At 45.6% G+C, this 14117-nt stretch overlaps 1 non-coding gene across 1 annotated transcript; it reads right to left on the reverse strand.

Moving 5' to 3' along the window:
* Positions 1 to 9584: 9584 nt before the first annotated feature.
* Positions 9585 to 9668, reverse strand: LOC120694281. The gene has a single exon (XR_005683418.1). It is a non-coding gene; the product is annotated as a small nucleolar RNA Z102/R77 (small nucleolar RNA).
* Between the last annotated feature and the right edge of the window lie 4449 nt (positions 9669 to 14117).

Below are 14117 nucleotides of genomic sequence, written 5' to 3' on the forward strand. Positions count from 1 at the left end.
AAAGGGTTAGAGCATTTCAAGGTGGTAGAGGATGCTGCACACCATAGCATGTACGAGAAAGGGGGTGTCCAACTCATTGGTCTGAGCTACGGTTTGTACTCGAGCTGTTGATTCTGAAGGCCAAGTACGGATGGTCTGACTCTAGCTTCAACGATCTGATGAAACTCTTATCCTGGTTGCTTCCGAAGCCTAACTTTGTGCCTGAGAACATGTACCAGGCAAAGAAGATTATTAGCCCATTCACAATGGGAATTGAGAGAATACATGCCTGCCCGAACTACAGGATACTATATCGAGGGGAAACATTTGGGAAACTAGAGAAATGTCCAACATGTGGCACTAGTTGTTACAAGCAGAATGACATTTACAAGGACGATGATCAAGCATCCTCCAAAAGGAAGAAGAGGAAGAAAAAGTGTGTGCCTGAACCTTCCGAAGAAGATACATGCTTAGGCATAGACGTGAACAAGAGGAGATTCCCCAAATTGGTTATGTGGTACCTCAATCCAATCGACCGCTTAAGGCGTATGTTTGCAAACCTTCGAGAAGGAAAGCTGATGTGTTGGTGGCATGAAGAGCGGATTCAAGACGAGGGTAAGCTTTCACACCCAGCCGATGGCACGCAGTGGAAAAGGTTTGATGAGATGTACCCCGAGTTTGCGAATTACCCAAGGAATGTGAGGTTTGCACTAAGGACAGACGGAATGAATCCTTTTGGGGAAAGAAACAGCATACACAGCACATGGGCAGTTATATTGACCATATACAACCTACCGACCTGGCTTTAACAGAAGAGGAAGTACATAATGTTGTGTATTCTGATACAAGGGCCGAAACAACCGGGCATTGATATAGATGTCTTCCTTGAGCCATCTGAAGCTTTGGAATGAGGGTGTGTGAATGTGGGACGAGTATGCTAAGGACCACTTCACATGCAGAGGAATTATAATCGTTACCATTAATGACTACCCTGCATTGTTCTCGATCTCTGGACAGATCAAAGGAAGACGGGATGTTTAGTATGGCTGGATGGCACGATGTTTGTATACCTGGATGGTTCAAAAAAAATTTGTGTATCTGAAGTACCGCCGGTTCCTTGTTGAAAGGCACAAATACTGCAGGAAGGCGTTTTACGCCCTCTTTGATGGTAAGGCAGAGTCAGGTTCAATACCAATAAGAAAACACAACAGCAAATATGTTTTTGATATGGTAAGGAAGATAAACATCAGCTATGGCAAGAAGATCAAGATAACTAAAGCCCCTATAGAGGGCATGCCTTTCAAGAAGATGTCAATGTTCTTTAAGTATTTGCCATACTGGAAGGACTTGGAGGTTCCACATGCCATCGATGCTATGCACATAAAGAAGAACGTGTTCGATAGCACTATTTGTTTGTTGATGGATGTAAAAGGCAAGACAAAGGATGGCTTGAGGTCACGTTGAGACCTCGTGGAACATGCGAATGGGAAAATTATGCTGCCAGCCGCTAGCTACAACCTGACATTAGGAGAGAAAAGGGAACTTTGCCTATGTCTACGTCGTCTAAAAGTGCCAACCGGGCTGTCATCTAAAATAAAGAAACTAGTATCCATGAAAGATTTATCGCTAAGTGGATACAACGCTCACGATTGTCACATGATGCTAACGGTATTCCTCGCGGTTGCTATAAGGGTTGCCATGCCTGCGTTTGTGCGTATGGTAATAACTCGGATGGTCTACTTCTTTAGCAAAATCTCACAAAAGGAAATTCGTTTAGATGAATTGGATTCACTGCAATAGTTCTGCATGGAGACTATGGCCTAGCTAGAGATGTGTTTTCCTCCATCACTTTTCAACATAATGCCACACCTCATGGTACGTATGGTCGACCAGATCCGTGCACTTGGTCCTACCTACTTACATGAAATGTGGGCATACGAGCGTTTCATGGCGACTCTAAACCGCTATGTTCTCAATTGTGCTTGTCCTGAGGGGTTCATGATAGAGGCTTATTGCACCGAAGAGATTGTAGAATACTATCAGGATTACTTGGTGGACAAGAAAGGTATTGGCGTGATTGCATCTCGTCACACGGGAAAGTTAGAAGGGAAAGGAACAAGGGGGAGGAAAACATTCGTTGATAGGGCATACCATCAAGTGGCAAGCTCTCATTTCAGTGTCCTACACCAGTTGGAGATTATGTCTCCGTTCATCGAGCAGCACCTTAATATTGTTCGCGCAGAAAGCAACAGCCGATCAGATGCTTGGGTCATGAAGGAGCACAAACAACGATTCGCCACCTGGCTCATGGACCAAAACATAGAGGAGGGAACAACTGTTGAGGGAGTCACATTGAAACTGCTGGCTTTGTGTCCTTTTGCACAGGTCAGGACATGGCAGGCATACGATATTAATGGGTATACATTCTACACATTTGCCAAGGATAAGAAAAGTGTCTGCCAAAACAGTGGAGTTCGGATAGACGCCATCGATGACACGACGGGAAACAAGGTCATATTTTGGCCTTATAGAGGACATATGGGAGCTTGACTATGGAAGGACCATTCAGATTCCTGTGTTTAGGTGCCAATGGGTCAAACACCCACAAGGTGTAGAGGTGGACAACTACGGCCTGACGATTGTTGACCTGGCCAAAGTTGGCTACAAAGATGACCCTTGGGTACTCGCCAAATGAGTTGCACAGGTTGTATATGTCCTCAACCCAAGCCAGAAGATCGAGAAGCACATAGTTGCCTCGGACAAACAGACTATTATCGGGGTTGATGGTGTGAACGATGTGGAGGCCTTCAATGACTATGATGACATGCAGGTCTTCACAGATCTACCAACCAAGATCAAGATTGTAGAAGCAAGCATAAAGGATGTTAAACCATGGTCATGGCTGGATGGAGAGACAAGATTTGTAACCGCCTAATGCACTATTGTTATTTAATTTCACATTGTAACCTTTGCACGTCAAATATTTTGAGTTTGATCAAAATTTGTCTTCTGTTTTTCAAAAACAAGTAAATATTAAAGGAGTAAATATAAAAAAGGATGTAACAAGTAAATATAAGATAATTATGTATAAAAGAAGTAAATAAAAGACAATATAAAACAAGAAAATATGAAAAGGAGTAAATATAAAATAAGGGAAATAACAAGTAAATATAAGATAATTATGTATAAAAGAAGTAAATAAAAAATTATATAAAACAAGAAAATATGAATAAGTAAATTATAAATTATAAATAAGTTAGCAGCAGCAGTTGACGCTATCCACCGCGGTTGCTAAGTGACTTAGCAGCAGCGGTTGGAAAGTCCACCGCTGCTGCTAACTATGGGCAGCCGGCCCCACTCCACTTATCAGCAGCGGTGGACAATTTATCCACCGCTGCTGCTATATGTTAGCAGCAGCGGTGGATTACGTTCACCGATTCTGATAGTGTCCCAGATTTTTTTCAACATCGATTTTAGTTTTTAAACAGTGTTCTTGTGACCCTCCACCAAAAGTTGTTTTGGTTTTTTGCTCCTCTTGGGCCTATAAATACCCTCCAGTGCCCCCACCTCTTGCCAAGCTACATCAGTAGAAACAATGCCTCACATATTCTTCTCCTCCTTCCTTGCCTTTCTGCTTATTGGGATAGGTTGCATGTAATGCAAACTCCAAGTTGTGGAAAAATCCTAATCTCTCGCCGGATGCAACTATTCCGGTGGGAGTTCCAGGTTGTGGAAAAATCCTAATGGATTTATTCCATAACCAGTTGCCTTGCAGCTGCCCTACCCTCCTTTATAGAACTTGCAGGTGGTGTACATCTCAGCTAATATGAGTCCTACCCACCGGCTGAGAAAATACTCACTGAGGTGTACACCACCTGCAAGTTCTACAAAGGCGGTTGCAAATCCATCAAGTTAGTGGATAAATTGTGTGTATGTTGACATTTTTTTATAGTTGTGGAGAAAATGCTTGCTGAGATGACTATAACATGAGTGCATGGCAAATGTGTTCTTGTTGTTTAAGGTATGATATTGCAAGAATATATAAAAGTAGAGGGGTAAATAGAAGAACTAAATATAAAAGAAATAAATAGAAGTAAAGGAGTAAATAGAAGAATTAAATATAGAAGAAATGTATTCTTGATGCAGGTTGGAGAAATGTATTATAGAATAAATATAATAAGTATAAGGCACTTAGCAGCAGCAGTTGGAAAAATTCACCGCTGCTGGTAAGTGAGGGTGGCCGGACCCACTCCATTAGCAGCAGTGGTGGACATTTACTACCGCTGCTGCTACGAGACTTAGCAGCAGCGGTTGGAAAGGTGCACCGCTGCTGCTAACTGTGGGCGGCCGGCCCCACTCCAGTTAGCAGCAGCGGTTGACCCTATCCCTAAAATCCACATATTGCCGGTGTTTCTTTCATATAGCTTCCACTCACCACCTGGGTCACTTGTGAAGTTAGCCTCATCGTCTAAGTTTCAACGTGATACATAGTTCACTTTATCCTTTTCATGTGGGGGCTTGCTATTATCTTAGTATAGCATATTTATTGAACTAGAGAACTTATTTGCATTTTTTTGTTAACACTACAATATTTTATGAATTTAATTGTATTTTTGATGATTTACTGCAAAAAGAAATTAATAATACACAAATAGCCTCGGAAAATAAATATATTTTGTGGAGGGGTATCATATGTCCATATAGCATCCCAAAAAGTTTGGACAAGAAAATCCATATGTTGCCGGTGTTTCTTTCATATGGCTTCCACTCGCCACGTGGATTACTTGTGAAGTTAGCCTCATCGTCTAAATTTCAACGTGATACATAGTTCACTTTATCCTTTTCATGTGGAGGCTTGATATTACCTTAGTATAGCATGTTTATTGAACTAGATAACTTATTTGCATTTTTTGGTCAATACTACAATATTTTATGAATTTAATTGCATTTTTAATGATTTACTGCAAAAAGAAATTAATAATACACAAATAGCCTCGGAAAATAAATATATTTGGTGGAGGGGTAACATATGTGCTCCATGAAACATCTCAATTAATAATGCAATACACAACGTTTCTGTATATGTATAAATCACTAATAATGTTTGCTTTATCAACTATTAATTCCCGAAAATCCCTATGTATTGTTGGCCCCTAACTGAAAGGCATCTTATGAACATTGTGGCCGACCTCTGCCGTTTCACAATGCACGAAGTATGCAACCGGCAAGGTCGGTTCTTTGATCCAGAGTCATACCTAACACGCGACGACAAATTCAAACGGCTTATCGACTGGGAGCACCATTCATTTTAATGAACTTGTATTAATTATTTCTGTGCAGCCTTCTGTGCATATATTGTATGTTTGTATATGTGTAAATATATATATGTATATCTGGTGAAGCTGGATGTATATAGGATAACAAATGTGTGTTAACTTTGTCACAGCTTTATTATCGCATGTGTTAGAGAAAAAGCAACGAAAATGCATTTCAATTATATATTCGAGGTGTGCTACAATACCGGTGATCCCATTTTGTTGATGTGTTTCGAAAATACTAAATATCTGCATTTCAAATCAAACGGCAAATGCTATCACAAATAGCGGGAACCAAATGCTTTTAAAATGGCGGGAAACATAAACAGAGCAGGACATTCAAATGTTGCGCCAATATTCAAACATTAGCAGAGGCGGTGGAAAATTCATTACACTGCCTCTGCTACAGAGTTAGCAGAGGCGGTGGGTACAACCCACCGCCTCTGCTAGACCAAATAGCAGAGACGGTGCACAGAGTCCACCGCCTCTGCTAAGTACATAGCAGAGGCGGTTCGAATCACTGCTGCTGCTAGCTTCGGGTTAGTAGCAACACTAGCGCAGCAGCGGATCTTTCCACCGCCTCTGCTGTGGCCTCTGGGGACCGCCTCTGTAGTGCGTTTGTGTACTAGTGGCACTCTCGCCCTCCACAATGCTGGAGATTATTTAACTTGTATGTTTTATGTTTGGCTTGCACTAGACCGTCGATCTAGGCTCTCGCACGGGTTGGATTCTTTAGAAACAGGTATGCCCACAAATCCAACGCAACATACGCATCTCCGCAACACTTAGTTGTTGAATATGTCTTCTTTTAGTGAGCCAACACTCTGCACAGTACAACATCGCAGGTCTAATAGCCGTCCTATAGAACTTGCCTTTTAGCTTTTGTGGTACCCTCCTGTCACATAGAACACCAGATGCTTGACGCCATTTCATCCATCCTGCTTTGATTCTATGGCTCACATCTTCATCGACATCCCCATCTTTTTGTAGCATCGATCCCAAGTATCAAAAAGTATCCTTCTTGGGCACTACCTAACTTTCCAAACTCACATCTCCTTCCTCTTGTCTAGCAGTAACGAAGTCACATCTCATATATTCAGTTTTAGTCCTACTAATTCTAAAACCTTTCGACTCTAGAGTCTGCTGCCACAACTCTAGTTTCCTATTTACTCTTGCTTGGCTTTCATCCACTAGTACTACATCATCAGCAAACAACATGCACCATGGGATATCTCCTTGTATATCCCTTGTGACCTCATCCATCACCAAGGCAAAAAGGTAAGGGCTCAAAGCTGATCCTTGATGTAGTCCTATGTTGATTGGGGAAGTCACTTGTGTCACTGTCATTTCTTCGAATACTAGTCACAACATTGTTGTACATGTCTGTAAGGAAAATGGACCCCTACCCATTATACCTTAAAGGTTTTGGGGTTTGATGACAACATAACCAATGGGACTAAGATTGTGTCATGTTGTATGTGATTAAGTCCCAGGGATGAAGATGATGGCTTGGTGTGTAAAACACCTCATTGAAGGCATCAAAAGGCTATAGAAGAGGTACAAGTGAAGACTAAGCAAAGACCCAAGTCACGGCAAAGAAATACGGTGAGAGGGACAAAGCTGCAGAATCAACTTTCACACGACGGACGGTCCGCCGGTGTAACGGTGGACGGTCTGGCGTCCACGGACCTGCGGCTGCATGGTCATCCGACAACAGCCCGGCGACAAAGTCTACAAAAGACGGACGGTCCAGCGTGCAATGCTGGACGGTTCGTCACTACACAACGGACTACAAGCGGCCGAGAAACGCGAAGGAAGGAAGGAGCGGCTAAGTTACACCACGACGGACGGTCCATCGCTACACGATGGATGACAAGGAACGAGAGATATTCAAGACAGCAGGCAAAGCAACTCTACACGACGAACGGTTAGGACTTTATGATTTTCCCCCCCCTCTTAGGCGTCCGGTTCACTTTCAATGTCCTTAATGAAGGCCACATACTTTGTTAGGACTTTATGATTTTCCAAAGCCCACCGCATAACCTTCCTTGGTATCTTATCATAAGCCTTCCTCTAAGTCTATGAAAACCATGTGTAGGTCTTTCTTTAGCTCCCTATGCCGCTCCATAACTTGTCTTAAAAGAAAAAATTGCTTCTATGGTTGATCTCCCTGGCATGAACCCAAATTGGTTCATGGTAATACACATCAATCTTCTCAAACGATGCTCTATAACTCTCTCCCATAGCTTCATCATATGGCTCATCAGCTTAATCCCTCTGTAGTTAGTGCAGCTTTTGATATCTCCCTTGTTCTTGACGATTGGTACTAATATACTTCTCCTTCACTCTTTGGGAATCTTGTTCGATCGCACAATCTGGTTAAAAAGCTTTGTTAGCCAAACATAGCTATATCTCCTAGGCATCTCCACACCTCAATTGGGACCGCACCAGGGCCCAGTGCCTTGCCCCCTTTCATCCTTTTTATGGCTTCTCTAACCTCAAACTCTTGAATCCTACGCACAAAGTGTCTATTGCCATCATCAAAGGAGTCGTCCAACTCAATGGACGTGCTCTCACTCTCCCCATTGAACATGTTATCAAAGTACTCACGCCAGTTTGATGTCCTCCTCCGTAACCAAGAGTTGATCCCTTGCATCCTTAATACACTTGACTTGATTGAGGTCCATTATCTTCCTATCACGAAACCCTAGCCATCTTGTAAACGTCCTTCTCTCCTTCCTTGTACTCAGCCTTTGGTAAAGGTCATCATATGCTCTGCCCTTTGCCTCACTCACTACTCGCTTTGCAAACTTCTTTGCCACCTTGTACCTCTCTATGTTATCTGTACTCCTATCATAGAACACACATTTGTATCGCTCTTTCTTCTCCTTAAGGGCCTTTTGTACATCCTCGCTCCACCACCAAGTCCTCTTTAGTTGCACCTTTGCTCCCTTTGGTAACACCAAGCACTTCCGCAGCCACCTTCCTAATGCAAGTTGCCATCTTCTTCCACGTGTTGTTTGCATCTTCCCCTTCTTCCCAAGAGCCCTCCGTGATAACCCTTCTCTTAAAGTCTTCCGACGCCGCCTCTTTTAGTTTCCACCACTTCGTTCTCACGGCTTTGGACTGTTCATCCCATCTGGTACATAGACGAAAGCGGAAATCAGCCACACACGAGCTTGTGTTGAGAGACAACACACCTCTCCCGTATTACCTTACAATCCAAGCATGTCCTCTTATCCTCTCTTCTTTTGAGAATGAAGTCAATCTGACAAGCGTGATGGCCACTACAGAAGGTCACCTCCCTAAAGAAGTTGTTGGCTACCATCAGATTGTAAGCTATAGCAAAGTCTAAGACTTCCTCTCCCTCCTGATTCCTACTACCATACCCAAACCTCCATGTGCCACCTTGTAACTTGCATTAGACAACCCTACATGGCCATTGAGATCTCCTTCTATGAAAAGCTTCTCACTGGGGGTACCGCTCTAACCAAGCTATCTAGGTCATCCCAAAACTGCCTCTTTGTACTCATCATGGCCTACCTGGGAGCATACGCACTTATAACGTTGAAGACTAAGTCACCAACAACAAGCTTGACTAGGATGATCCTACCCCAGCCTCTTGACGTCCACCACTCCATTTTTCAGACTCTTGTCAATCAAGATGCCCACTCCATTTTTGTTTGCAACTGTTCCTGTGTACCAAAGCTTGAAGCCTGTGTTCTCCACCTCCTTCGCTTTCTGACCCTTCCATTTCGTCTCCTGGACGCATAGGATATTTACACGTCTCCTAATCGCTGTGTCAACTAACTCTCTTAACGTACCTGTGAGGGACCCTACATTCCAGCTACCTAGATGGATCCTAGTTGGCACGACTAGCTTCCTTACCCCTCGCACTAGCCGAGTCAGGTGCGAAGACCCTTGCTCATTTAGCACTACACCCAAGAGACGATGTAGCGCGCCACTGAGCGACGACCCGATCCTTGCCCACTTAACACCGTGTCCAGATCACGATACGGCGCGGCACCAAGGGGGTGACGGCCCGGCCCTTGCTCATTTAACACCATACCCGGGTTGCGATATGGCGCGCAGCTAAGAGGGTTACGCCCCAATGGTTTTCTCTTGGGTTTCATCTCCATAAGAGTAGCAGGGTTCTACATTGGCTCGCCGCCTAACACAACCCTCCTCCTTTATCCGGGCTTGGGACCGGCATTGTTGAAACATCGTTGAAACAACACGGCAGAGATAAAATAAAGGCTTCAACGGTTTCAAAAAATTAGATTGTGAAGGAAATGATCAGATAGAGCTAATACAGTTTGAACCATCATGGTGGCCATAAAACCAATAGGGAAAAAATTGATCATCACACCATCTCCTCACAGAAAAAACAGCACTGCTACATACAAAAAGTAGAACCAGGACCAAAGAAAAAAGCTCACCCAGAATTCAGTATACAAACACGGCACACAAGCAGAAAGATTGAGAGACTGAAGAGTTGTGACTCATCTGCATACATCAACAGCAGTCTTCCCACTCATAGGAAGCAGGAAAAGGGAAGAAAGATTTCAAACAAGGTGCACTAGCACGAACTTGAAGGATCGTCCAACTAATTAGTGCACTGACGTAGCTATTCGTAGTAGTTAATAGTTGTGCACTTGTGCTAGCTCCTGATTGTGTGTTGTCCATTCAAATGATAATAAGTATATACTAGAAACACAGCGCGGCTTTGCCGCACCCTCAATGGAGTTGACCAGTACACTATGTCAATATTAGCAAGATCAAACATATTAATCCCACTTGGCAGCTGTTGGAGCTCCGTTTTTCTTGTTCTGCCTTGTAAATTTTACCTTCGCCCCTCTGGGCGTTTCCTACTTTTCAATATAACATGCAGCTCTCCTGCAGGTTCATTAAAAAAACAGATTAATCCCATGTTTTAATGGTTCCATAGCCTATTCTGAGTATATAGTTAGCTGTTGCATACGTAGGATGATCATATTGCAAAAGGACAATGTTGTGTAATATAAAAAAGGTAAATTTGTCACCTGAGTTAAAATCTGATGGCCAGCTTAAGATTTGGGTCAGAAAATTCCGTCTTGTGCATTGTTATTGTTCTGGAGGAACTCGATGTTTCATTAGAGTATTGTTCCTAGTATGGAAGCATTTGCCTAGATCCAGCATTCAAGTGCACTTGTTGGCCTATCTCGCCCGACCCCTAGCAAGAAAATGTGTCTATCAAAGTGAAGTACCAGAGTGAACCAATCCATGATAATATAAAGATTAACTATCACAATGCTATGATGGGCACCAAAATGCTAAGCAACATGCTACATGTATAGAACTATAGATGGCACTCAATCAGGTGGTCTTCTTCTGCTCAGTTGTTTGATATCTTTGGGATCAGCTTGCATGCTCTGAAAGTTACAGTATAGTAGGAAGTATAGATCATAAGGTAAAATAGCAATAAAAATTTTAATTTGTGATACTTAGCCCACTCATTTTGCATAAGGACAATACAAAGCATTGTAGCATTAAGATTCAAATCACAGTGAATCAGTGATGCTTTAGCATCAAAGGGTTAACAGACAGGAAAGTATGAAGAACTGATTCGGGGGAGAGTATAAGCAAAAGTAGCTTACTCGTTGTCATAGTTTGTGCCTGGACAGTCAGCCTTTGTGCATGTATCTTTGGAATAATGAAAATTCAGTACTGGCAGATTCCTTATCATATTGTCCCACTAGTATCTTTGTGATGTTATGAAGGCATAGAGATTTATTTATTGTTTCTTTCTTTAACTTCAACATGGCTCATGTTGTCCAATGCACTGGTACTGTGACCAATATTGCCTGAACACACTAGTATTATGGCCAACTATGAACATGAGAAAAATTACAATGCAAAACTCTCAAATAAGATTTATAGTTTACATGTGTTAGCTAGGAGTACTCAGTTTTAGTTTGTATGTTTGGAAAAAATCAATCTTTTTGTTCAGGCAATTCCCTATTATTTTGAAAGAATGTTGTTTGACAGTTCAGGGTGGAAGCTCATTTAGCAAGGTAATATACAATGTAATCGTAGTCTTCAGTTGGCCTTGCACAACGGACAACGAGATGCAAGCGACTACTAATTTACAATTAAAGTACCAGAAACGCTAACAAAGGTCGTACAAGTAGGGTAGCCTTTGTTACCTATTCCATGTTTGAATTTCAGTACCTTGTGAAGCATATTAAGTCTACGGATATTAAAAATAGTAGCATAGCATTGTCCACTGAAATCACTGGATCAAAATATAAGGCCATTATACTAGAAATAATTTTTGCCTAAAGGAATAGCGAGTGGCTCAAGTAATCAGTGGACCGGTTCTGCCTACTTACTGGACAAATAAGCCTTGATCACTGCGATCTAAACGGACATATTATTAGTCGACATTCTGTCGAACACATGCAGCGTGTGTTAGACATTTGGCAAGCTAGCAAATCTATGACAGTAGGTGTGCGCCGAAGACAGTGCTGCTGTTACTATCCAGGCAGCTGCCCAGGCGCCAGGAGGACCCGCGGAGCACCGGCCTTCTTCGTCGCTCGGCGCTCGCACCTTGCTCTTCACCAGCGTGTGGACAGCTTGGCGCCTCCACGGGCAGTGGGATGAGGGTGCCAAACGACGGTTGCTCTGGCGCAGGTGGGGGGGGGGGGTGGGCCGGTGGAGCCGAGGGAGGAGGCAAAGCCCGGCCTGTGGCGCAGCGTCCCGAGCACGGGCCCCGTAGCCGGGAGCAGTGGGATGTGACGAGGGGTTCTGCGGGCGTTGGAGGGGTGCGATAGGAAGGGGGATGGCGCCGCATGTCCGGCGCGTGGGTCCTATGGGTGGCTGCAGTGCCCGTCCTCTCCTTGCTATAGCCTATAGGTAACAAGCATAACCATACTAGATAGACTAGCCAAGAGTATTCGCATTCTTATGACACCAGCCGATCAACCCGTGACAGTGCATTGGCTAGTTTTTGTAACGTGAAATAATTAGTTTTTTGGGGTATGATGATACATTGAATGTAATATTTTAGCTTCCTTTGGACGAAAATTGAGGTGAAAAAAGCAGATAAGATTGATAAAGAGTAAAATACATCTCCGGTCCCTAAACTTGTCACGCTGTGTCATCCCGGTCCCCGAACTCTGAAAGTAGCTGATTGGGTCCCTAAACTCAGTTCGGGTTCAACGAGGTCCAAACGGGTATGCCACCTTGGACTGTCATGTGGGACCCCCACGCACACCCCTCCTCTTCCCCCCACCCAATCCCCTATCTTTTCCTCCCGAATCCATTCGTTCCTCTTTGAACAGACTTCGGCGGCCGTCAAACTGTGTGGCCGTCGCCTTCTTCTTTTGTTCCTATGCTCCCAGACCCCATGGCTTTCGGATGTGAGCACACGAGGGGGAGGACTACGGCGGCCACCATGGGAGAGGTCCGACGGCTGCAGGAGGGGTACGCGTGGGCGGACTTGGCGTTGCTGGAGCCAGGTGCCGCGGGCCGGGGCGCGTGCGCGGCGTGGGGCGTCGCGTGGTGTTCCTAGTGCTGCGGCAGGGCGCGGGCACCATGCAGTGCGTGGTGGCCGGCGGGACGGCACGGTTCGCGGCGAGGCTGAGCTGGGAGTTCGTGTGGACGTCGCCGGCGTCGTGTCGCTGCCGGGGGAGCCCGTCCGCGGCTCCACCCTGCAGGTGGAGATCCAAGTGGAGAAGCTCCACTGAGTCTGAGCAGGGCCGTCCCCAGTTGCACTACTGAACTTATTGTTTGCAGGAGTAGGTCACTTGTTTTTGCCTGGATTAACATGCTAGTAGTATGTGCTACTTGGTCAACTTTTCAATATAAACTAAATTTGAGGTTCTGCTTGTGTGTTAGCCGAAGGTTATAGCTTCAATCCTTAAGGCCACAATACTTTAAAAAAGGGCAAATTGCATATCTGCCCTCGTTTGTACCTACAACTGTATGTTTGCCCCTCTTTTTAAGGTTTGCATGTTTGCCCCTGTTTTTCATGGTGAATCATCCGTTTGCCCCTGATTTCCAACGGCGTCCACCGAGGCAGCTTCCAGCGAATAAAAAAAAGTATGGAAAATCTAGATAGGAAATGTCTCTCCTACCCCTGCTCTATTGGCTCTCTCATTGGGGGAGGACCGGCGGAGGTGGCAGAAGATTGAGGACGGGGGAAAGGCAGAGGGGCGAAGGGAGCGGGTGGGGCTGCCTGGGCTGCCGGAGTCGCGCGGGGGGTCGGGAGGCCGCGCCCCGCCGCAGTAGTGCGGAGGAGCAGGCGGAGCCCGTGGCCACCGACGGCGCGGAGGAACGGGCGGATCCTGTGCAGCCTGCGAGCGTCGCCTCTCTCCTCCCCCGCGCCCTCGTCCCGCGCCGGCGAGCGTCGCCTCTCCGCCTCTTCTTCCTGCCTCGCCGCCACCGGGGTGAAGACAGGGACGAGGCCCGTGGCGCCGGCCATGGGCCCGGCCCGCTCCTCCTCACGACGGCGGCTAGCAGGGAGCGGAGGTGGCGCGCTGTCCCCGAGCGCCTTGGTCTTCCCGCTCGACGCCAACAGCTTGCTCCGCGACTGCCAGCGCACGCCGGAGGTCCGGAGCTCGACGCCAGCACCCCAGCTGAATGCTAGCGCGTCGGCGGAAGGACCGGGCTGGCGGCCGTGCGCGACGCGGAAAGCAGTGGCTCAGGTCGCCGTGAGCGTAGAGAAGGCGGCGACGCCACCACCGCCGTCATCGCCGCAGCGGCCGCGCCAGTCCACGCGGCAACGGCGTCGTGAGGGGCGCGTGGGCGAGGCTGCGCACTGGGGCCCCGCTCCTCCAGCAT

This window comes from Panicum virgatum, unplaced genomic scaffold, assembly GCF_016808335.1.
Source record: "Panicum virgatum strain AP13 unplaced genomic scaffold, P.virgatum_v5 scaffold_4528, whole genome shotgun sequence".
Lineage (NCBI taxonomy): Eukaryota > Viridiplantae > Streptophyta > Magnoliopsida > Poales > Poaceae > Panicum > Panicum virgatum.